Here is a 25963-nt window from a genome sequence, read left to right on the forward strand (position 1 = left end):
AAGAAGGAGACAACCTATTCTCCAAAGCATCTGAGGGTAGAACAAGAAGCAATGGGTGGAAGCTGAACAAGGAGAGGAGTAACTTAGAACTAAGGAGAAATTTCCTGACAGTCAGAACAGTTGATCGGTGGAACAGCTTGCCTCCAGAAGTTGTGAATGCTCCAACATTGGAAGATTTTAAGCAGATGTTGGATAACCATGTGTCTGAAGTAGTGTAGGGTTTCCTGCCTAAGCAGGGGGTTGGAATAGAAGACCTCCAAGGTCCCTTCCAGCTCTGTTGTTTTTGTTGTTGTTACTGTTATTGTTGTTGTTGTTATTGTTATTATTATTAATAATAATAATAATACAAGGACATAGTGGGCACAGAAACTAGAAATGGATTTAAATAGAAAAACTCTTAGAGCCTCATATAATTTTTTCTGAGTAATCCTGATAGTAGAACAAGAGGAGAGAAATATTTATTGATTTTTTTATACCATATGTGATTCTTAATAATATTAAGTAATAATATTACTTTTATTAAATCAAAGGTATAGATTTGTTGTAAAAAGAAAATTTTCTAGATATCTTTAAAAACCCTTGGGCTTCTTAAGCCTTGGGATGATATTCCTATGGAAGAGGCACATCATTTTCATTAGTTATCGACACTCTTTAATTTAAATTAATTGACACATTCAAATGTACATTTATTTGCTGCTTTTTCCCATTTGAAAAATAATTTAAACATTGAGATGAATGCTGCAAATAAGGAGAGACTATGATTTCCTCATCCTTTGAACTAATATAAGTGAAGGGAAATAGGATTTGTATAATTGTTTTCAGTACAAAGTTTTCAGAAAACAATATATCAAAAGAAAGCATCGTAGATGGCTCTGAGCAAGTTACATGTTTGTCACTGTTATTGACTTCAGCTAACTTTTAACACCATCAAACAGGAATATTGTACCCAGATGTCATACTATACCAAACTGGAATAACTACAAGCAAACAGGTTTTCTTAAATTAAGGAATAAGATTTACCTTGACAGCCACGACACAAGAAAGCCAAGCTGATATCTGCTGTTCTTATTTTCCTCACTTAACCCATTTTTGAAATTGAAGAGTATGAACCCCTATACACACATTGATGCTTATTTCAAAATAACAATTAACCATTTGCTTACAGTGTATGTATATGTGTGTGTACACACACATACACACACAGACAAACACAAAAATTTACAATATAAATGTGTCTATGTATGTATATGCACACAACCCTGATGTTATACACACAAACACACTGTCTCTCTCTGTGTGTAAATATATGCAACAATGGGCTCCTACGGGTAAGGTCAGGTGCGCAGTACCGGTAGCAAAATTTTGGTCAGGTACACAGTACCGGTAGCAAAATTTTGATATTTTTTTTTCTTTTTTCCCCTTTTGAGCTCTGGGTATGTTTTTCCTATCGCAGTAAATGAGGTTGAATGTGTATAATTTTAGATGAGCTGTGGGTGCGTACATACACTTTATATAGTAAATAATCAGGGGTGGGCTACTGCCCGGATGGGGGGAACACAATAGGGTAGTGAAAATGGAGCTCAACCCCAGAGCACCCAATTTGCATTGAAAGATGTTGAAACAAAATGCAGGGCGTCCTGCATAAGCCATGCCCACAGTGTGGTAGTAAAAAAAATGGTAGCCGATCACTGTATATATGTATGCAGGTCTATATCCGTGAAAATCTATGAAAACAAATATGTATGTACACACACAAACACACGCACACACACATATTCCTTCTGTCGAATCACCCTGGTGTACCCAAATATGGGAGGGAGCATACTGCTTCCTTTTCGCCTCGTGGTCCCTCCAGGAGCCATATCCAAGGCAGTTAAATTTTTATAGCTGACAAATTATATTCTATATGTGTAGCATACTTAAACATAACATTAAAAATATGTACTATCACACACACACACACACACACACACACACACTATCAGTGATGGGCTCCTACGGGAACGGTCAGGAACGCAGTTCTGGTAGCAAAATTTGGAGCTCCACCCCAGTGCACCCAATTTGCACTGAAAGATGTTGAAACAAAATGCATAAGCCACACCCACAGTGTGGTAGTAATAATTTTGGTAGCCCATCACTGCACAGTAAATGTTTCACAGTAAGATAAACGTATCCCTAGCCACATTGATGGAACACTTGTGGATCTAAAAATCTGCATTTTTAGTATTTCTGAAGAATGAGTAGCCTATCAACTGTGGAACACCAGGCTAGTGCCTGTGTACTCTTTGGCTAAAGCCAGCCCTAATCCTGTCCTATTTTATGAATTCAATGCCGAAATGAGTAAAATCTTTTGTAGCCCAGGAAAAATCAGTATCCACCTGTTTACTGTTTCAGAAATTTACTAGAGACAATAGAATTCTTTCAAATTTCTTTATACATCAGTTTTAAAAGATGCAAAACTATTTTTGCTAGCAATATTTTTTTAAATGATGGATCTTCAAGTTGTTTTCCAGTGATTTAATTCAAATACTATCCATGACCTATTTCTAAATATTGTACTACTGGTGAATAATTTCATATTAAGAAAGAATTGTTTATATAATTTATGTAATGCTTGAATTTTTTAAATTTTATTTATTTATTTATTTTGTCCAATACAAATTGAAAGTTAAAGAGAATAAAAACGTGTAGTAGTAAATATCTTGAAATGAAATTACTCACTAGTGGTGCAAAACTTAGAAATTGGTTGAAGTTAGTCATATCCATGTATCTCCAGCTTCATGTTTTAAATCATATTAGTGCATTCAAATTCTACCACATAAATATTATATTTTGTCAATTCCCCAGTTTTCTGATATTATACTGAATATTAGCACAAAATTAGAACTCACTAGCTGCATTATTATTATTATACAAACTATTAAGAACTTCCTCCAGTTATAAACAGTTAGAAACAGTGAATCCATTCAATTTGGATAAAGAAGATAAAGATCAAGATACTTTTAGGATGCTTTCCTTCGTTGACTGCTGAATAAACTATGACAAGGATATCAGTTATCTCAGAGATTTTCCAATAAACCAGTCTCAATGGGAAATCAACATATTTGAGCTGCTTGCAACTGAACCAAAGACAGGCTTCAAATCGGAAATAAGGAAATTAGCTCCAAAAGCAGCTAGGGCTATCAGAATTCAGCATCTGAAAATCAACATTTAGGCTCAGTGATTTATATTCATCCAAAGACACAGGGCAGAAAAAATTTAAACATAGTAAAATAAATACATAATAAATAGCCCCAAAGGACAGTGAGTCAAACCTACACAGTAGAAGCAAGCAGTCCCAGGTTTGTTTCAGATGCCATCTACTTGGTGTATGATTGCCAGGATCGTGTCCTCAGTGCTCAGCTTCTACCTTCTTTTCACATCTGATGATTATAGAACAGTGATGCCGAATCGATGACACATGGAGTCATATCTGAGGGCATGTGAGGTGTTGCCCTATGTCAGCTCCAGCTGATATTCACCCTTCTTTTCGGCCATTTTTCACTCTCGCCAGGCTTGGGAGGGTTTTCTATACCCTGGGGAGAGCGAAAAACAGCCCAACAGGCCTACTGGAAGTCCAGAGGCTTCAGTGAGGCCTGTGAGCATGCGTGGTGGGGGAAGCATGGGGAGTTTGTGCACATGTGCAGGGAGCAGCAGGGGGAGTTGTACGTGAGGGAACGGCATTGTATTATGAATGTGGGCTCACACTTTTGACACCTGAGCCAAAAAAGGTTTGTCATCACTATTCTAGAAATTACAGTATGTATTATATAATTGCTGCCAATTTTTGGCAAATGCTTGAGGATTTTTGGCAAATGCTTGAGGATGCTTCAACACGAAGACCTGGCTTTGCCGGCATGCCTGGGAGGCATAAATTTACATCTTCGATGGCCAATTGTATGTATAGCAGTGTTTCCCCACCTTGACAACTTGAAGATATCTGGACTTCAACTCCCAGAAGTCCCCAGCCAGCATTCGCTGGCTGGGGAATTCTGGGAGTTGAAGTCCAAATATCTTCAAGTTGCCAAGGTTGGGAAACACTGGTGTATAGCATATGAGTGTGATCACTATTTTTTATAATAACTTTTAACAGGGTTTTAGTTTTGTTATGTTTTAATCTTAGATAATGTTCGACTTCTTTTACTGTTTTGTATCTATTTATATTGTACTCATACTATTGTTGTAAGCCGCCCTGAGTCCTTCAGGATTGGGAAGCATAAAAGTCAAACAAACAAACAAACAAACAAACAAATAAACACTGTCCTTCTCTGAAGAAGAAGATACTGGTGATACTATTTACTAAAAAAAAAACCCTGCAGGAACTTGTCCCTATGGTCACCAGGAGCCAGAGCTGACTTGATAGAACAACCACCACCAAAATGCAGCTACATTAAATTGTAGGAAACGTAGCGTAAATCCATTGCTTAGAAAGAGAGAATAATTCAGTGAAAAAGCCTCAGGTTCAGTCCCTGGCATTTCGACTTATAAAGCAACAAGTAATAAAATATTGAGTAATAAGTGGCAGATCAAGCTGAGCTAGTTGAATTAATACGTACTGAATCGAACTTACTGGGTTGCACCTTTTTGAGCAACTAGGCTGAGCATAAATACAATGGCAAAGAGAAACCTTTGTTTTTTAACCTACCTTTAAAGTCTTTTAAAGTCCTAGCTGAGCTTTAAATGAAGCTCCAACCAACCCTGATAGCAGGGGCAATATAAGCACCCTGTTTTCCTCAAAATAAGACCACCCCTGATAATAAGCCCAACCAGGCTTTTGAGTGCATGGCAATAAGTAAGGCCAAGCGCTTATTTCAGGGTTCAAAAAAAATATAAGACAGGGTCTTATTTTTGGGAAAACATGGTACCATTAAGTCAGGGAAGCAAATGGCTAGAAAGACAGGGAAAAACATCACTCTAGCACTCTGAAAGAAATGAAGATTTTGCTGCAATTACAGAAGGAAGTTGACTGATAATTTATTTGTCTTACTAATAACCAGGCGATAGCTTTCATTGTGGCAGAGTTATCTATAATTTTCTTCAAGTCAAGGCTCTGGCCATTTTTTTTCTCAGCGCCCATGGTTGCCAACCCTTTGATTAGTTGTTTGATGTACATTCCACAAAAACAACCTGTCTTTGTGAATTGCAACATCTTTTTGAATGATGGTGCACCTGCTTTTCTTTAAACATTTTGTTTCATAAAATGGTTATTGCCAATAACTACACATTTGACATTTCCCAACTGATTTTTTTTTTTAAAGAGTTAATTTTCAGACTGAAAATGTTATCTTTGCGATTGGGCCAAATTTACCAATTTGCTTTCCAGGTTAGTTTTCTTTTTCTATGAATGTCTGTGTTAAAGACTAGGGGAGGGAGAAGAGCAAGATAACAGATCAGGTCTAGAGCTGTTAAAGCCTGCACAAAGGAGGACTGTGGAGCCCTCTTTGTCAAGATTATAAATCATCAATCACAGCCCGCGTGAGCTGCAACAGATGTAATCTGGAGGTCGATGGATGAAATAAGAGAAAAGCTTCAAAACGAAGTTACTTTTATTAATAGAAAACAATAAATGAGTTTTTGCCTGATCACAGGCTTTCACGCATGTCTACATGGCTAGAAAGTTAAAACAAGATGGAGATTTTCCTCCTTCTTCCCCAAACTGAGAGGAAGTGACTAGACAGGATTTACATCATAATGGGCAAAGCTAAATTAACATACATGGAGTTAACTATTTAATTACTGAATGTCTCTGAATGTCTCTGGGGCTGGCAATACACAGCGTGACACTCTTCCCATTAAGGAAGTAGGTGGCCAGTATTCCAGGAGACTGAAGAAAACTGAGGAAGGAACAAAGTTGAGGTTCAGAGTTTTTAAAAGATACAAAATATACAGAGTTCAGCGGTGGGTTGTTCCTGTTCGGCCTGTTTCTGCGAATGGGGTGCGGCGATAGTCGGAGGCTATGTCCACCCGCCTGAGATGCTTCTGTGCATGTGCAGAAGCATCATGCACGCACACGAGTGCACACATGAGCTGGTAGCAATGGTGTCAGCATTCCAAATAGCATCTGAGAAATAAACTAAGTCCCAGTCCAATTCTCTCAATCAGAGCTCGATTTATTAACAGAACCATGTTGGCTACGCCATTGTCATTCCGATTTTGCATAGTTCCCAGAATCCCACCTAGGTTAAGGTTCATCTTACATCCCCGACACCCACGAGTTCATCACGAGAGCCAGTCTGTGTGCAGGGGCTTATCAACATCCTCTTCTCTTCAGTTGAGGCAGAAAAAACTGTGATCTTGGCTTGGAGAAAGGAATCTTTGGTTGTGTCTAGTAACTTTCCCCTCTGACTACTCACTATCCCTCCCATCCCCCCTTGTGTTGTGTCAGGCTGAACTCTCTAACTCCACATGAAGACTGCATGCAGACCTAGGTACATGGAAAGCACATAGACCAAGGAGTCCGATCCAACCATGCCTGACCAAGCCAGGAAGACTGGTTGGGAAAAGAAAAGGAAGTGACTAGTTTAGCAAAGAAAATTCAGTTAAAAAAAAATACAGGAAGATTATTCAAGAGAAAGGGGGCAAAGCTGTAAAGTGAGAGAATGATTACTCATAAATCAGACATCTTAAGAAAATATAAAGAAGACAGGAAACAAAGCATGCTGGACTCGTAAGAGATAAAACATACAGTGTGTTCTGCCTGCCACTGTGTGCCCTGTTTGTGCATCTGTCCTTCATTTGGGTTCAAGGAAGGTAGACTGTCAAGCATGTTCCACCCACAAAAATATCCTTTTGGTATGTCAGTTGGAGAAAAGGTTGAGGAACATTAGTGTGTGGATTGAGATTTAAACAGCTGCCATGAATTTGGATTTTGGCCAGAGAAGAGTAGGCACAAGAGAGTCAAGAAGAAGCTATGCTTATAGCTAAAGATTCAGCTATCTTTTTTTTCTTTTAAGTGAGTTTAATCTCACACTGCATTTGGAAAAACACACCCAAAGTCCACTTTTGCCCCACATTTAACTATAACTTCTCTATATTAGAACATTACACATGCCTTCAGATGTACTTCCCTAGTTTGCACATGACTATTAGAGCCAGGAGATGTCATGGATTGAGTAAAATGTGAAACTCACTTAACGACGTTTTTGCTTAGCAACCAAAATTTTGGGCTCAATTGTGATCATAAGTAAAGGACTATCTCTGCCTTCCTCTGTATGGCAGCCTTGTCCTAGCAAACTCCTTTTCCTTTCTGGAAATTTTCCTCTCTATTAGAGGCACTGAAATAATCCACATGGTGTAAGGTGGAAGTAACCCTTTGGAGCAGAGGGTTGGATTAGATGACCTTGGAGATCCCTTCCAGCCCTAGATTGCTATGTTGTTTTAAAGCATCTTCTGAAACCACCTCTAGTGCAAGGTTTGTTGTACTTCTTTCCTCTTCTCTTTCTCTTCTTTCTTTCTTTTTCTTTCTTTTCTTTCTTTCTTTCTTTCGTGTCTCTTCCTCTCTCTCATTCTTTCTTTCTTTCTTTTTTCTTTCTTTCTTTTATCACTTTTGACCACATCTATATGCTTGTATACACTTTACTGACATGAAGGAATGTAGTTGGCAAATTTTCCCCTCTACTTTAAACAGTGTCTCGTTTTGAACAATATATTTCAAGATAATTTTACAGGCATATATTGTTTTCTCTTTCTAAGGTAGCGCAATTAATTCTATTAATATTGAAGGATGCAATGAAATTCTCAGTGAAAGGATTTATACTTCAATTTGGATTATGTTCAAACATAAAATCTAGCATGTTAGAAGTAATCCTTCTAGAAACACACCAGCAAATGCTAAAAATATTTGCAGTTTCCAAGCATTCTTAAAATACTTAAAGGTAAACTCAGATATACCTTATAAGGAATACACTGAGCTTTATTTCTTGGCTATACGAGACTACAAAGCTGTAGAATTATCACTTTTACTTTATGGAATTAATGCAAATAATTAAGGAAACATTACATATTTTCAAGGAAAAACAGATGAAGGAAGATTCTTTCCAGAACAGAGACTCCCAAATTACTACTTTGATTTTGTTACTGTGGTTTGATATTAGCTTACATTGAAAGTATAGTTACGTTGGGAATTTACTTTTCTATGTGTGGATTTCAATATAGATATTAACTTTTCTGCCTCTCTTCAAAAGTCAGGATATACTCAGTAGTAGGTTGCTGCAGATTTGGACCAGTTCTTTAGAACCGGTAGCAGAAATTTAGCACCACTCGCCAAACCAGCACCGATGATCAGTGGCCCATGCTTCTGAACCGATCCTCCGGTCACTGCAGATTGCCCAAAACCCCTCTGTACATGTGCAAAGGCTTCTATACATGTGGAAAAGGTCATTTTCAGGAAGTGACATGTGCGTGTGAGCAATGCAAGTGTAAGCGCGTGTAAAACATGCACATTTTTTGTGATGCAAACCGGTGGGGAAAGTAAATAGAACCCATCCCTCAATATATTGATGTGCTAGGGATAAATGCTCACAACAATTATTTTTTCATTATCTCTAGAGGTAACATCAGGTTTATATTAGAAAGTGAAATTCAGAGATTCCATGTAGATCTGTAAGATTGGACAATTTAGCTTAGAAAAAGTAGCCTATCATTTTCAAAACACCCAGTAAAGTTCAGACTGAAAACGCAAACATAAATCATACAAGTCATTCTTTGGGCTACTAAAAACATTGGACGTTGTATCTTACTGGAATTTAGGTTACTTTAAATATTCTTGGGACTTACACTCCCCAAGCAACAGACAACTTGCAACATAATACTAAATCCCATGGGATATCTAATAATATACAAACTTGATTATTAATAGCTTTCCCAGCATTTTTTTCTATATGAACTGAAATCCAGTTCAGTGAAATTCGATGCCCAGTACAAGTGTAGTCTTTAGAAAAACATTCAAAGGACAAATGAAAGACAGGCTTTCTGTGTGCTGCATTATTAATGTCTGTCTGTCTGTCTGTCTGTCTCTCTTTATCTATCTCTCTCTCTCTCTCTCTATCTATCTATCTATCTATCATCTATCTATCTCTACAATACTATCAACCAACTATATGTCAACTATTATAAAAAAGAAATGTCATTGCAACAGAGTTGACTCATGATTCTACGATAGGTGGCAGACTACTAGGTGTAAAAACTATGAAATTAAATGGAACAATTATATTGAATAATAGTATAGGAAATTTGTTTTTAAAGTATAAAGTGTCTGTTTGTCAAAGTACCTTTCAAATGAGATGTAAATAGGTCTTACTCAGTGCTATGAATTATAACATTTACTGCAATTCTATCTTGCCATTATTCCACATTCAGACTTGGGAATGTTCTCAAATGCACTGAATGGTTGGGCTCTGTGCAGAATATAAAAGAGATGGTTTGTAAGGCACTTCAGGGTGAAAAAGCACTTCTTGTTGAAACATTAAAACAGGCATGTCCTTTGCAAGGCTCACCAGCTGCTTTGAAAACTGTCTGCAGTGCCTGAACATGGGTGTGCAACGCAGAGGCACTATTTCTACTGGACTGCAGGCAAAACAAAGTACTTGTGTGCAACCCCATGAAATGGCTTTCGAAAGAAACATGCAACAAATCACTCTCTCCATTCTAAGAGAGGGGCATTATTTGCAATAACATGCTTTGTGGAGCATCTTTGCCCAGCCTTACTGAATTGAAACAGAAAGTTAATAATAAGTCACGTGAATATCACAACTCCTGGACTTCTTTCCAGTCCTTTAATAATAGCTCGGTTCTAGGCCATTTGATGGGGAGGATAGAAGAGGCTTTGAATGGAGAAATCCGTAGTTTCATTGTGTGGGGGATGTTTATGGATTTGTTTACCCCCATTATTTAACTCAATCGTTCTTTCCCCACCATTCTTCCTTATGCCCCATTTTTTGAAGCTTTCCGAGTGTTTTTGTGCTGAAAAAGATCTGACCTCCCTCCAACCTATACCTTTACAAAATTTCATTCCAGCATTCTGTTGGCTTGGAAAGAATAAACAATGTGAGGAAAGCATGCACAATATAGCTGCTGGAATTCTTCCCAGGTTGTTTTATCAGCAAACAGCCAAAGCAGGGATCTACTTTGGAACAAAGGAATGTGATGGGTCTGTTATTGCTTTCCCCTTGTGTGGTATGCATGCTTTTGAGTGAACTGGTAATATCACGTTAATGTTACCTGGTTTGGGTCATGAAATGTCTGTGCGAGGAAGCAAGAAAGCTCAGAGAGCATCAAGGACCACACAAGGGATACTTTCTGTTTTGTGCACTGTGTTTGGTTAGAAGATGAATGCTTCCTGCTGAATAATCTGGATAATTCCTATGGGCAGGTGAGTCCTGGAGTCTACAAAAAGTATGCCAACACAGATTACACTGACCTCATGACTGAACTTTATTGTGCCTCACCAATGAGGCCCATCAAGGATGATATTCTTGAACTGTTTGTTTGTTTATTTTAAATACCATCCATCTTGCTATCATAGAGACTCTGGGTGACACAGCATAATAAAATAATAATAACACAAACAATTAAAAATTAAGAAAGACTAAATGGAGAGAGGCAGTTTCAATGTGAGACTGCCTGAGGACAGGGATATCCATCCATCCATCCATCCATCCATCCATCCATCCATCCATCCATCCATTTATAATTATTTAATTTAATTTAATTTAATTTTTTAATTTAATTTAATTTAATTTAATTTAATTTAATAATTTAATTTAATTTAATTTAATTTAATTTAATTTAATTTAATTTAATTTAATTTAATTTAATTTAATTTGCCGCCCTTCCCCTAGCTGACTCAGGGTGGCTTACAACAGTAAAATTGTTACAAAAATTAAAATGCACCAATACATAAAACAAAAACGGACAGAAAGGTTTAAACCCAATAAAACAACACACAGTCATCACCCATATATACTAATGGCCGGAACAGAGAGCTATCGTTCAACAACCCCAGGCCTGTCAACATAAATGTGTTTTTAGTGCTTTTCGGAAGGCAAGGAGAGTGGGGGGTGGTACGAATCTCTGGGGACAGTTGGTTCCAGAGGACTAGGGCTGCAACAGAGAAGGACCCTGTGGTCCCACCAGCTGGCATTGTTTGGCCGATGGGACCTGGAGCATGCCAACTCTGTGCGACCTAATCAGTCGTTGGGACATTAAAAGAAAATTTCCCCCCTTTCACTCTCAAATTCCTACAGATAGAAAAAAAAAGTATCAATCATTTTCTAGAATTTATGATAGATTAATGATGGGGAATTCTAGGTATTTTTTTTGCAAATTGCATGCCTTTCTGATCAGGCAAATGGGTCCCTTCCCTTCCCCCTGCCAATATCCTGAGATAAAAATCCAACCCAAACAAAATATCCCCTCTTCCTCTTCCTTAATAATCAGAAATCAATTCTAATTCTTTATATCACAAAGTAATATTTCACTGATATTCAGCAGGGATCTGGTTATCACCTTTTCAGTAACAAAATTTTATTAAAAGAAAAATTTAGCAACATCTCCTTAGATGCAAGTCACATGGAGTTTATAGTCTTGCAAAGGATTGGCACCAAATGTTGCAACTTTGAGATCGCATCTTTAAGTTGACAGAATCTTTTCTCTTTAAGTAAATGTTTAATTCGCTTCCCCATCCCTGTTGCACCTCTGTTTTTTCCTTAACTCTCTGTTTCATGTCTCTACCATGCAAATAGCTTTGCTTTGGAAAGCCTTACTCAACTAAGATGTGAGTTGTGCCACTTTTCTGCTTTATGCCATGTTTCTCCTACACCTCACCAATCAAATTCACCTTTTTTTGGTATATTGATTTTTGAGAAGATCAATAATCTTTGTCATGTCCACCTCTATTTGTATCCATCCGTCTGTCCATCCATCCATCCTTGTTAGCATGTCTACTAACCCAGGATTCTAGTATTTTTTGCATCTCCAAATAAAATGGACACAAAAAGCAATGGTCAGTGATTAAAAAGATAGCAGAGTAAAGTATCTAATGTGATGTGGAGCAGATCCCAGCCCAAATTTGTCACTGACTCTATCATCAATGAAGCATCAGAAACTTTCAAATTGCAAAGTTTCAATCAAGAGGGGAAAAAACAGTTGAAAAAACTCTGCTTCTACAGTGATTTGAAGAGGAGATGGAGGACACGTCACTTAAATCATTTACAGTGAGACCTCTATTTAACAACTTAAGTCGTTCCTTGACCAGGTTCTTAAGTAGAAAAGTTTGCAAGTAGAAGCAATTTTTCCCATAGGAATAAATGTAAAAGCAAATAATGCGTGCAAACCCATTAGGAAAGAAATAAAAGCTTGGAATTTGGGTGGGAGGGAGAGGAAGAACAAGAGGAGGAGGACAGTTGCTGCCGAAGGAAGAAGGTGAGGTGAGGGGAATAAAAAAAATCTAAAACTTTAAGGCTTTTTTTTTTTTTTTTTTTTAAAGAGGGATTCTGAGACAGCAAGGAGGAGCACACACCTCCTCTACACCGGGTGCGAGGCTGCCTCCCACCCACTGCACCAGAGAGAGAAATCCAGGGGGAATGCAAGGAAACTGGCCAGACCTTTGTGCTGCTCTCAAATTTCCTGGGAAATTTTTCCGGGCTCGGGTTGTTAAGTAGAAAATGGTTCTTAAGAAGGGGCAAAAAATTCTTGAACACCTGGTTTTTATCTAGAAAAGTTCTTAAGTAGAGGCGTTCTTAAGTAGAGGTACCACTGTACTTACGTGCCTCTATATTAATATAAACAGGATAAAAAGATGAGCCCACAGTTGAGAAATGAAATACAGTGGTACTTCATCATACGGACTTAATTGATTCCAGGAGGAGGTTCGTAAGGTGAAAAGTTCGTAAGATGAAACAATGTTTCCCATAGGAATCAATGTAAAAGCAAATAATGCGTGCAAATCCTTCAGGAAAATCCCAAACTTTAGAAGGGAGGCGAACAGAGGGCAGGGAGGAGCAGCTAAAGGGGGCGGGTGGAAGAAGCAAGGCTAGGCTAAAGGGTGAGTGGGAAGGAAGAAAGGCAAGGGGGGCGCCCCTCCCTTTTCTTTCTTCAAAAGACACCGTTTCAGTGCCTTTGCAAGCATGTTGTTCTCTGCAAAAATTTTCCTCCTCCAAGCTGCCCCTCCCTCCTCCCTTTTCTTTCTTAAAAAGACACCCTTTCAGTTCCTTTGCAAGCACGTTGTTCTCTGCAAAAAATTTCCTCCCCCAAGCTGCTCCTCCCTCCTCCCTTTTTTTGCTTAAAAAGACACCCTTTCAGTTTCTTTGCAAGCACGTTGTTCTCTGTAAAATGTTTCCTACTCCAAGCAGCCCCTCCCTTTTCTTTCTTCAAAAAAAAGGGGGAAAAGAAACCCCTTCATCCCAGCAGCAGCTGCTTGGGTTCGTAAGGTGAAAATAGTTCGGAAGAAGAGGCAAAAAAAATCTAAAAAACTGGGTTCGTATCTTGAAAAGTTCGTTAGAAGAGACGTTCGTAAGATGAGGTACCACTGTATAAGCAGGTCTGGCAGTAGGACATGGGCTCACTGAACCAGCAAAAAGGGGGAACTAACAGCAGTTTGCTTGGGGTCAAATAGCTGAATAACACAAGATCCTGAGAAAGTACAATAAGAATTTTTTTTCCTGTTGGTAGCTTCTTAAGAAGGAACCCCCCACCCCCCCGAATCGATAGATGTCTAAAATTGTGCCCTGCTAATGCTCGAAATAGGTTCGCCATTGAAGCCCTTCAAGTGAATATAAAATGACTGGAACAGTGAGAGGACCACACATCAGTTGATCAGAAAGAGTAACATATTCAACAAAAGGAGTTTCAACCAGAGAAAATGGTAGCTTGTTTGACTGTTTGTTGTCACCATTGTTATTGTTTTTATTCTTTTCTATATTGTGGTTTTTTTATTGTTTGAAAGTCCCCCTGAAAGTGAGTGAGTGGCTGCATCAGTCTTCGGAGAGGGGCGGCATACAAATCCAAATAATAAATAAATAAATAATAAATAAATAATAATAAATCAACCTCTAAATAAATAAATAACCACCAGACACAGGAGGCATAGAAGTCATTCTGCATTGTTAGAACTCAGAAACAGGCTTTGCCGATCGAGCTGGCTTTGAGCATTCAGAGAATAGGCACTGCAGAATAGAAAAATGATCCCAGAGACAAAAATACCACATTATTTTTCAATCTTGCCAACTTTAAGGTGGGTGGACTTCAACCATGAGTCCATCCATCGTCAGGTTGCAGAAGTTGAAAAACACTGCTGTACCCCATAAGAAAATAAAAAAAGGAATCATGGTAGTTGGTGATTCATTACCAGGAGGAATTGAAGCAATCATATATCAGATGGACCCATCAATTCAGAAGATGAGTTGTCTACGAGACCAAGGATCAAGGACATGACAAAACAGCTTTCAAGGCTTACCAAGTCTGTTGCCAATTGTCCATTCCCACTGATACATATGGGAACAAATTACAGATCAAAGAACTGTAATAACTGCAATATCACAAAATGAGCATATCAGAAGGAAGCTCAACCACCACCAGCACCCCCGCCCTGGGGAAGGGGGCTAAGGAAGTATGCTAGTACATCCTTCTGGGCTGTGCATTAAGATTTTTAAAAGGAAACAAATACTGTCAGTCAGTGAGACTCCATGCAAGTTGTGCTCTTGGGAAACATTCAAAGATAGCAAGATATAACTTGCTCTGTTTTTAATATTAGATTTTATTTTTAATGTTATTTAGGCAAGATAATTCTTTATTGTAAAAGAAACTAAATTCAGATACTTTGTAATAGTCACTATCCTTGTCTTAAACACACATCTCCTTCAGCAGTTGTTGATTGCACATAGATGCAATTATGAAAATACCAATAGAAATAGCACTTATATACAGCTTCACAGTGCTTTACAGCCCTCTCTAAGCAGTTTACAGAATCAGCACATCGCCCTCGACAATCTGGGTCCTCCTTTTATCCATCTCCGAAGGATGGAAGGCTGAGTCAACCTTGAAGTGGAAAAGGAAGTATTTTTTAAAAATGTAGCCAAAATATAACAGATAAGGTTGAAATTTTGGGAATGGAAACACTTACATTCAGGAAATGGGTTACAAAAGATTTTTGTGAGACAGAGACAAGGAAAAAGAACTGAGATAGATGGGCTAAATATGCAATTAAAGAGAAAGCCATCATTATAAAAGTATGAATAACATCTATTCAGTAGTGCCACCGAATTAAGTTGCATCAGTAGATATAGGGATGGTGTCCAAATTTATTTTCCTGGCAACGAAGTTAAGTATATTTATTGAAAAGAGTTATGACATCACTGAACACAGAAAGGACCAGGGTTGCTGGCAGTGGGATCAAACTCATCTAATGTTCTCATTGATCTGCTCTTCAGCCCTGAGACATCCAGGGCAATCTATGCAATGTGGCCTTCAGCCTAATTTATGAAGGTCAGGGGATCCCAAACTGAGAGAAAGGTGGAAGAGAACAAAAAAATAGAAAGGCTTGAGATTCCCAAAAAAAGAAAGAAAAGATGAGACTTAGCTAAAGGGAAGAGGAAGGAAGCTGTCTGAAGTCAATGAAAGGAAGAGTGAGAGTGAGGGTGGGATTTTAAAAAAAGAAGTAATGGAAAAAAAGAAAGCCATCTGCAAATCATCCATCCAGACATGTTGAAAGTACTGGCTAATATTTATGTAAATTGAAAGCTGACATACCAGATTGGAAAGGATAAAGCATTTAATTCTGTTGTGAGTGTTATATCCTGATGATGTGCAGGATGGTAGCCTAAGATAACCACCATCAATTCCTATATGGCAACTTTATGATTCAAAAGAAAGTACCATATTTTTGGAATATAAGATGCACCTTTTCCCTCCCTAAAAGAGGCTGATCATTTGGGTGCGTCTTATACTGTGAATGTAGGGGGTTTTTTTCCCTCCAGCTCTAACTAGCTGCTAATGATCTTCCCAGCTCTTTTCTTGCAGGCTCTTTCATTGTTTTTCTCTCTGCGAATAATGTTTTCCAAGCCCCAAGTCTTTGCAGGGGTTTTTTCATTGCTCTAACTTGCCCTGAATAAGTTTCTTTCCAGCCCTAATCAGGTGTTAACGTTGTTCCCAGCTCTTACCGGCTTGCAAGCTCTTTCATTGTTACTCTCTGTCAAGAATGTTTTCCAAGCCCTAAGTCTTTGCAGGGATTTTTCCATTGCTCTACTTGCTCCCAAATTTTTTTTTTCAGGTGCTAACGATGTTCCCAGCTATTACTGGCTTGCAAGCTCTTTTGTTGTTACTCTCTCTGAATAGGTTTTTTTTTTTAAAGCCCTAAGCAGGGGATAAAATAATGTGCTGAAGCTGACCAGACTAAGGATGCTAGCCACATGAATACTTGGTAAGTAGATTTTTTTACCCCATTTTCCTCCCCAAAACTAAGGTGCATCTTATACTCTGGTGCATCTTATGCTCTGAAAAATATGGTATTATGGCAGAAGAAAGCTATTATCACTTATGTATATAGTGTGTTGATAAGCTGTTTTGAAAGAGTAGTTATCAATTGAGTACTTATCAAGTATGAGTAATTATTGTCAAGAAGGTCCAAGAAGTAACTGTCCCAGTTTGGAGTCTGCTCATCATTTTCATTGATGATTTGAACTCAGGGATGAAGAGATGTGCTCATCAAATTAATACACTCAATAAATATGAAACATTGCCTATATTTCTGATTTTAGAATTGAGTTCATAATTATCCCACAAAAGTGAGGGAGGGAGGAAGGAAGGAAGGAGGGAGGGAGGGAGGAAGGAAGGAGGGAGGGAGGGAATTTTCAGTCACATCAGTTCCAAACTTTCACAATAAAAATAGTAGCTTTAATTTTCAAACCTTTTGTCTCTTTGCAGGGAGCTTTGCTTTTTGATAACTTCCACATTACACATTATTATATTGTGTGGTAGATTCAATTAAGCTTATTGAGCATGCAGTGATGTCCCCTATGAGCCAAACAAGTATTTTCTTCTATAGCCCAATATAAAGCTGCTATTTATGTAGATATTGAATATCTGCCAAATGCTATGAACTGCTCTCAACATTCTACAGTTATATAAGTATGATCACAAGGATTTGAAACCACTTACAAAATAGATAATCAAAATCATGTTAAGCAGAAGCTTGAAAATAATATGCATTCTTTTTCTGCAAGCAATTCTAAGTTTGTACAGAATTCTATTATTTCTGCCTGAAATTATCCTGCTATTGAATTGATGAAATGAAACAACTGATTTCTCCCCACCACCACCCCAAGGGACTATATAACACGAGAACTAAATGAATGGAACTAAATATATCACCTTGCAAGTGGTAATTAGTGGAGAACAGTACTAGGCCGTGAACGAAGGAGATCAACATCAGTCCAATGTCTGCAGTGTGAAGCCTTTATAATTTTTATACAAAGAAAAATGTGCACTAGATGAACAGCGCCCGCGTTCAAAAGGCATTTTACTGTAAAAGCCTCTCAACCCAGAATTTTTCTTTCATTCTGAATTCTTCTGTCAATTTCATCCTGATTGTATCTATGCATGTTCAAGAGCTCTGCAGTCCAAATCTTAGGCGGATGCTAAGGAAAATCTGTTCCAACAGAGAAGCAATGGATAAAAATTAATCAAGGAGAGAACTAACTTAAAACTAATGAGAAATTTCCTGACAGAACAATTAATTAGTGGCATGACTTGCCTACAGGATTATAGGTTCTCCAGCTGCAGATTTTTAAGAAGAGATCGGACAAGCATTTGTCTGGAATGGTATAGGGCAGTGATGGCGAACCTATGGCACGGGTGGCCATATATGTTGACACGTGAGCCGTTTTTATTTTATTTATTTATTTTGTCCAATACACAATGAGGGTTTTAGTGGGTATATATCTATATACACATAGTAAAATACATGATGAAGGTTATAGAGGAGATATAGTAAAATATATCTATGAAACAATAGAAAAGAAGGTACAGTATAGTAATAGAACATATCAATGAAAGAATAGAAGAAGAGATATAGGAATAGAAGAAAGGTATAGGAGATATATGTTGACACGCGAGCTGTTGTCCTAGCTCAGCTTCAATGTGCATGTGTGTACTGGCCATTTGCTTTTTGGCTCGCACAGAGGCTCTGGGAGGTGTTCATGGCTTCCAGAGGGCTTCTGGGGGCTGTTTTTACCCTCCCCCAGCTCCAGGGAAGCCTTTGGAGCCTGGGGAGGGTGAAGTTGGGAAACAGGCCATTTCCAGCCTCCAGAGGGGCGGGGAAAGCTGTTTTCGCCCTCCTCAGGCATTAGATTATGGGTGTGGGCACTCACACATGTGTGATAGTGGGTGCGCATGCTCTTTTGGCACCTAAGGAAAAAAAAGGTTTGCCATCACTGGTATAGGGTTTCTTGCTTAAGCAGGGAGTTGGACTACAAGATCTCCAAGGTCCCTTCCAACTCTGTCATTCTGTTACTTTATGTTTGAGGTTTTGGATTTCCCATTGAAAGGTATAGAAGATTGTTTTAAAGATAGCATCATAACTTGGGTTTGTAATTTCTGAGTTAAACTAGGTCATCATTTTGCTTGCTGAGCAAGATGCTGCCTTTATCTATTTTGTGCTTACATATAAAAGCAATTGGACCGGCAACTGAATATTTGCTAGAACTAAGTAGTCCAGCTTAGTCATGAAACTTATTTAGCTAAGAGGAACAATAGAAGAACTATGACATATGCTCCCCTGCGTGAGATGGTTTGCATATTCTACTTTGTGATATGGATCTGAGCATTAATACATATACATCTGAAAAATGTCATAAAGACCTTGAAAGACATGACACTCTGGTGAGCAATATTAAGAATGTCTAAGTCGCAGATTTCTCAGCTGAATTTCCAGCCCATTGTTATATGATTCCAAGAAAAGATACAGCAAAAAAAGAGCAATTATTAAAAACAATATATATATAGCAGGGCCATATCAGCTATAATGCTATATGGTTTTTTTTTAAAAGTAGTGTTTTAAAAAATAATGTAAACATCTGTTGTTGTAGAGCTGGTCATATTCTAATGTCTTTAGTTTATTTGAATTAAACTTTGTAAAATGTATTCCATTTTGCATTCTAAGCAAATGCTTAGAATATTATTATAAATAACTTTAAACTGAATAAATAATTAAACTAAAATATTTGGTAGGGAAAAATATGAACATGCTTAGTGGTACTTAAAGTTAAAATCAAATAAATTCAGATTTTCACTTTGAAATTGTTTGAAAGCCTGACTCAAATAGCACAACAATTTCATTCCAGCTCCTAAATAAATAAACTGGCAAGTGAATGTCATAATTAGCAATGAGTGGCTGCATTTGACAATGGCATTGGACAACAACCGGATGTATCTCACAAAAATGATGTATTTCAAATGATGGTAGGGTGGGCAAAATTGACACTGCTTATTTCCCAAAATAATAACAGAAAGCATTGCTATGTAAAACTCCTTGGCAGAATTGAATGCAAATAGGATGGGGCCAGGAATCTATCCATTTCTTAGTGTAAATGTCTCATCTTTTAAAACAATCTTTTTTTAACCACTGAATATATGTCCTCATTATCAAGGCGGACAGTTTTCCAGAACATGTAATTACAGGTAGTTCTTAACTTATGACCAAATGGAGCCCAAAATTTCTGTTGCTAAATTAGGCATTTGTTAAGAGAGTTTTGCTCCATTTTACAACCTTCCTTGCCAGTTAAGTGAATTGCTGCAGTTGTTAACTTAGTAACACGGTTGTTAAGTAAATATGGTTTTTCCATTGACTTTGCTTGTCAAAAGGTGATCACATGACCCTGGGACATAGCAACAATCATAAATATGAACCAGTTGCCAGGTATCTGATATATTGATCATGAGGATACTGTACAGATTGTAACTGTGAAAAACAGTCATAAGTCATTTTTTTCAGTGCCGTTGTAACTTTGAATGGTCACTAAATGACCTGTTGTAAGTCAAGGACTACCTGTATAGCTGAAGACCACATAATACCTGAACGGAACTTTGCACCTTAAATGAGTAGGTTGGTATCCTGTGATCCAAAGCAAAAAGATCATGGGGCTAGTATTGCTGCACTGCTACTAATCTTCTAGTCTGAGTACAAATAAGCAATCAAACCATATTATGAACCAGTCAATATAAATTGCAAAGATACATAATAATGGTTTATATTATTATATAATTTATTATTATTATTCTCATTGTTCCCATCACCCATCTCTTCCCACAAATGACTGTATTACTGTAACTTTGCTGCTTGTATTTTTACAATTTATATTGACTGGTTCATAATATGATTTGATTGCTTATTTGTACCAAGACTATCATTAAGTATTGTACTTTATGATTCTTGATGAACTTATATTTTGTGTACACTGAGAGCATATGCACCAAGACAAGTTCCTTGTGTGTCCAATCACATTTGGCCAATAAAATTCTATTCTATTCTATTCTATTCTATTCAGTTCGATTCTCTTTTCTATTCTCCTACTCCTATGTCTATGCCCATGTCTATTCTAGTAGTCCACACTCACTTTAGCCTTTCAACAGAAATTAATGCCCAAGATTTTAAAGATTGTAGATACACCCAGATTCGTATTGGGAAGGGCCAGAAAACTGTGTTTTTAAATTGATTACTGCTAGGAATTAAGAGTGGGCTGAAAGGAGACCAAGGCTGCCTCATGAGAACGTGTCCTCTAAAAACTATTAGAGGACCATTTCTAAACTGTGGTTCAGGACATCTAAATACCTTTGTAGCACAATGCATAATGACTAAAAAAGAAAAGAAACAATAACATTTTCCATTTAATTAGTCATAAAAACATAAAAAGGCCAGGCAAGGCATATTTATTCAATTATTTTCTTTCCCATAGAGTCCAAACAGTGACAGAGGGAAACCTACAAACAGGACATGACTGCAGGAGTATCTTTCTCATTAAATACTTCAGCCACTGACATTGATTCTGAGAAAGACTATGTATGCTGAGTGGAGCTACTAATTGTCATATAAGCTTGGGAGCATGCTTCTGTTTCACTTCCTAGAAAATATTAATGGTTTTCAAGTTCAGGGCAAAAAAATTCCTTGTTAGTAGCTTATTGTTCTTGATAACCTCCTGCTTTTACCATTTAGCTCAAATAGGTAGGAAAAAGAAGAAAACCAAGTCTAAGTGCAATATCCTTAGCTTGGCAGGTCACAACCTAGAAAGACCTGCTTTAAGTCAAACATAATAAGAAAAGGCAGGTAAGTGTTGACCATTTTTCTTCTGGGAATTGAGAAAAGTGGAAAAAGGAGACAAATGCACTCCACAGACGGTGCAGCTGCGATTTTATGCTGCTGCTGATGTTTTGGGCAATGACAGGTCCATCGATACAGACAATTGCATGTAAAACCATACTTTTATCATTTCCATAGTATTATATAAAAAAACAAAATATGACACTTTTTCAATAAAAGCAGAAATCTCCAACCTGCATCCTTTTTTGTATTTATTCGGGATATTTTCTTTGATTTATTTCCTCCTATGTTAATGCGTAGCAACAGATAAAATTGCTCTTCTCATTTTTTTTTTTAAACCCTGCTGTGTTCGCATTTACTATACAGTTGTACTGTTTTGGGTGTAATGAAATGTAACAATCAGCATGTGGCAAAAAGTAAACAAAATGGGGAAAAAAGCCACACTCATGGTAAGAACCCCTCAAATGAGGAAAAGTCAATTAATCACAAGTTTCAGATCCTCATGAAAAATAATCTACAAGGTCTCAACTTTCTTTTCGGGTCATATAGACCCGAGCATAGGAGCAGGGTTAAAAAGGTGAAATGTTGAATTCAGTGTTTTTATCAGAAATATTGGTGCTGCTGTAATGGAACCTGACCAATTAACATAAGAACAGCCATACTGAATCGGGCCAAAGCCCATCGAGTCCAGCATTCTGTGTCACACAGTGGCCCACCAATTGTACATGGGGATCTTGAGCGGAAAGAGGAGGCAAGACCCTCCCTTTCCCCTGACCCCCAACCAATGGTACTCAAGGGAATCCTGCCTGCCTTGACCAACATAGAGGCGGTACATGGACTGTCTGGGCTGAGAAGCTTAGCTCTAGGGCAGCGGCCCCAAGCTTTTGGGCACTAAGGACTGATTCTGTGGACAGGAAGGGACGTGGTTTCATGGGCTGCCTGCATTCTGTAGATGGGGCTTCACTTGTTTGCATGGCTTGGTTTCTGGAATGCCACAGACCAGTGCCAGTCTACAGCCATTTTAATTTGCATGCCAAAAAGGGTGTGGGTGGGTGTGCTAGCATGTGCACGCATGCCCTCGCCCCTTCCCTCTTCCCCCATGCATGCACACCTCCTGCTCTGCCCCCCGCACATGCGCACAAGCCTTTCTGAAGCCTGGTAGGTGAAAAAAAATGCCCAAACAGACAAACCGGAAGTTCAGGAAAACACACTTCCGGTTTGTCCATTATGCTGTTTTTTACACTCTGGGGTTTCAGGAAGCTTCCCCGAACCCTCCAGAGTGCAAAAAACAGCATAATGGCAAACTGGAAGTACATTTTTCTGAACTTCCTGTTTGTCCATTGGGGGATTTTTTTTTGTCTCTGGGGCTTCAGGGAACATTCCCTGAAGTGTCTGGAGGACGAAATGATCTTTCGCAAGGCCGAAAATAAGCTGACCAGCATGCGCTGGAACTGAAACATGGCAAAATTTCGAGAGCCCTCCAATATGGCTCCGGGTGCCACCCGTGTGTCCCTTCATGAAAATACCAAGATATATGTTCAACCTGTAGAAGCTTTACTTACTTTTGCCAAAGTGCAAACAAAATTAGAAATCACAAAACTTAGCATTCAGTCCTTTCACGTTGTTCTTATTACTTGTATGGCACAGACAAGATGCTTGGATGATTCATTAGAAATGTCCAGAATCCTAATGTAATGCAGTTCTGCTATCATTCAACAAAGCCAAGATTCTGCTAAACAGGCATGAGATAGCTTGACAGTATGAGAAAGATACAAATTCAACTAGAAACAATGGCTGAGCCTCCTTATAAAATTTTATTATGGGATTCCACTAATTAGCTCTCTGGCCAAACCAGTGTCTAAGCGGTTGGTTTTTCTTGCACTTGATCTCACTATGTTTGTCCTTAGATACATACATCCCCAGGCTCCTGCTACTTTTGTCAAAATGATAAAAGTGTCACACTATGAAATGCAAATTCTGTCCATTTTGGTCATACATTCAACATTCTCCAATTTATGCATAAAAGAGATGTGCTCAAATCACAATTGAGCTATGCTGTTTTAATTAGACTGACCTGAGGATGCCTGGCCCTCTCTTCTGACCTGAGGATGCCATTGTCCCAAATTCACAGGCGGTGGATATTTGCAGAACCTATGCCATTAATTTAGACTCAGCTAAAAGGCATGTCAAGAGATACCTATCACATGGGTAAAGTGAATCCTGCTGAGAAGACCATCAAATGAATAGGATGTTCTGTTAGGGACAAGTCAAATCACATGTACTTATGAACTAATACATCAACCTAGAGCATACTTACAATGTTTTAGTTTTTTCTCATCATTCCTATCATCCTTTTCCTCCCACTTAGGACTGTATGATTGTAACTTGTTGCTTATATCCTAAGATTTTTATTAATATTTATTGTTTCTTCATTGCTTATTTGACCCCTATGACAATCATTGAGTGTTGTACTACATGTTTCTTCACAAATCTATATTTTCTTTTATGTACACTGAGAGCATATGCACCAAGACAAATTCCTTGTGTGTCCAGTCACACTTGGCCAATAAAGAATTCTATTCTTCTCTATTCTATTTTATGTTGGAAGTATGAAGGTTCAAATCATTTCACCCAACGGTACAGTACAAAGTTCTTAACCTGAACCAAGAGTATAGATTCAGGTTATGCTCAGGGACAACATAAACTCTCATAACTGTTTATGGTGAAGTACAGTATAATACACAAACAAAATGGGAGATCAGCTTCAAATCTTCATTTATTCAAACGCAAACACCATGCTACGGGGGCTACTGAACAACTAGGGGTGGGCTATCAAAACACTACTATCTGCCTTTCCGATATCTCATGTAAAGTCAAAAGACACTGACCTCATAATCCTCATAATCATTGACAATCAGCCATTGCTACTTAATCAGCATGATTCACATTGCCATAAATCTCATACACATAATACATATAGCCAGAATTCACCCCAAAGCCAGAATATAAAGGGGATTTAATTCAGGTGTATTAAGACTAGGTTGTTTTCCAGGAAAATATCACAACCACAGATTTGTATACAGGAAAATTCCTTTTGCTATTGTTGGTAGCTTAAAGGGTCATGGAAAAAACATAGAAGTGCATAGAAGTGCATGGAATGGCAAGGCGTGACGCAGCAGGTAGAGTGGTGTACTGCAGGCCACTGAAGCTGACTGTAGATCTGTAGGGCAGTGGTTCAAAACTCATCACTGGCTCAAGGTTGACTCAGTCTTCCATCCTTCTGAGGGGGTAAAATGAGGACCCGGATTGTGGGGGCAATATGCTGGCTCTGTTAAAAAGTGCTATTGCTAACATGTTGTAAACCACCCTGAGTCTAAGGAGAAGGGTGGCATAAAAATCAAGTGAGTGAATGAATGAATGAATGAATGAATGAATGAATGAATGAAGCATAAAATGTATCAGGAAAGACTTAATGAACTCAATCTGTATAGTCTGGAGGACAGAAGGAAAAGGGGGGACATGATCGAAATATTTAAATATGTTAAAGGGTTAAATAAGGTCCAGGAGGGAAGTGTTTTTAATAGGAAAGTGAACACAAGAACAAGGGGACACAATCTGAAGTTATTTGGGGGAAAGATCAAAAGCAACGTGAGAAAATATTATTTTACTGAAAGAGTAGTAGATCCTTGGAACAAACGTCCAGCAGACATGGTTGGTAAATCCACAGTAACTGAATTTAAACATGCCTGGGATAAACATATATCCATCCTAAGTTAAAATACAGAAAATAGTATAAGGGCAGACTAGATGGATCATGAGGTCTTTTTCTGCTGTCAGTCTTCTATGAATGAATGAATGAATGAATGAATGAATGAATGAATGAATGGGTATATGGTATGCAACTCTTGAGTGTGTCCCAAAAATTTCATGAAGGCATTCAAAGGAAAACAGTTCCCCATACCAAAAGAAAAGAATATCAGAGGAGCCAAAAATAAAAATAACTCCACCATATCTTCATCATCTGAGATGAGAAAGGTTATGATTAATAAATATCACTACATGCAACATGGACATAGCTATGCCCACTGAACTCTCCATCAAGGCAGCATACTTTAATTACATTATCTTTTTGTCATCAAATCAACACATTGAAATATTCTAAGACAAGAACTACGAATGTTTTGGAAAATATCGAAGAATTGCACGTGATGATCTGATAACTGCTGCTTCTACAAAGCAGAGCATGATGACCTTCGAAAGAAGGTGATGGAGAGTCCTCTGGCAATGGGTATTTCAACAAAGGCAAAATACAGTTTATCATTAAAAAAAAGAGAGGGCTGTAAAGCACTGTGAAGCATTATATATGCCTAAGTGCTACTGCTATCATCAATGAAGTGAGCTACAGTATGTGGGACATATCATTGCTATAGTAATGTGAAACTGGTTAAGAACTAAATGGAGGCTATCATCAAAATGATAACCAGCAATTGAAGACAAAAAGAGATGCAGCCCATTCAGGGTGTCCAAAGAACATAAACTCGAAATATATGAATTGTGAAGCCTATTCATAGGGGTGTTTATCTGAAAATAGAACTAATCTAGGAAAAAAACAAGATA

The 25963-nt window shown here is 38.0% G+C and overlaps 1 protein-coding gene across 5 annotated transcripts in view; it reads right to left on the reverse strand.

Annotated features, from left to right (window-relative positions):
* RGS17 (regulator of G protein signaling 17) overlaps positions 1 to 25963 on the reverse strand; it is an 83618-nt gene that overhangs the window by 49391 nt on the left and 8264 nt on the right. The window contains exon 1 of one of the 5 annotated variants that reach the window (XM_070733733.1): positions 17404 to 17461. The exons of the other annotated variants lie outside the window; for them this stretch is intronic. The gene's annotated coding sequence lies outside the window, so the exon portion shown is untranslated. Of the gene's footprint in view, positions 1 to 17403; positions 17462 to 25963 lie in introns of those variants that run through there. 5 annotated transcript variants of the gene reach the window in all.

This window comes from Erythrolamprus reginae, chromosome 1 (assembly GCF_031021105.1).
Source record: "Erythrolamprus reginae isolate rEryReg1 chromosome 1, rEryReg1.hap1, whole genome shotgun sequence".
Taxonomy (NCBI): Eukaryota; Metazoa; Chordata; class Lepidosauria; order Squamata; family Dipsadidae; genus Erythrolamprus; species Erythrolamprus reginae.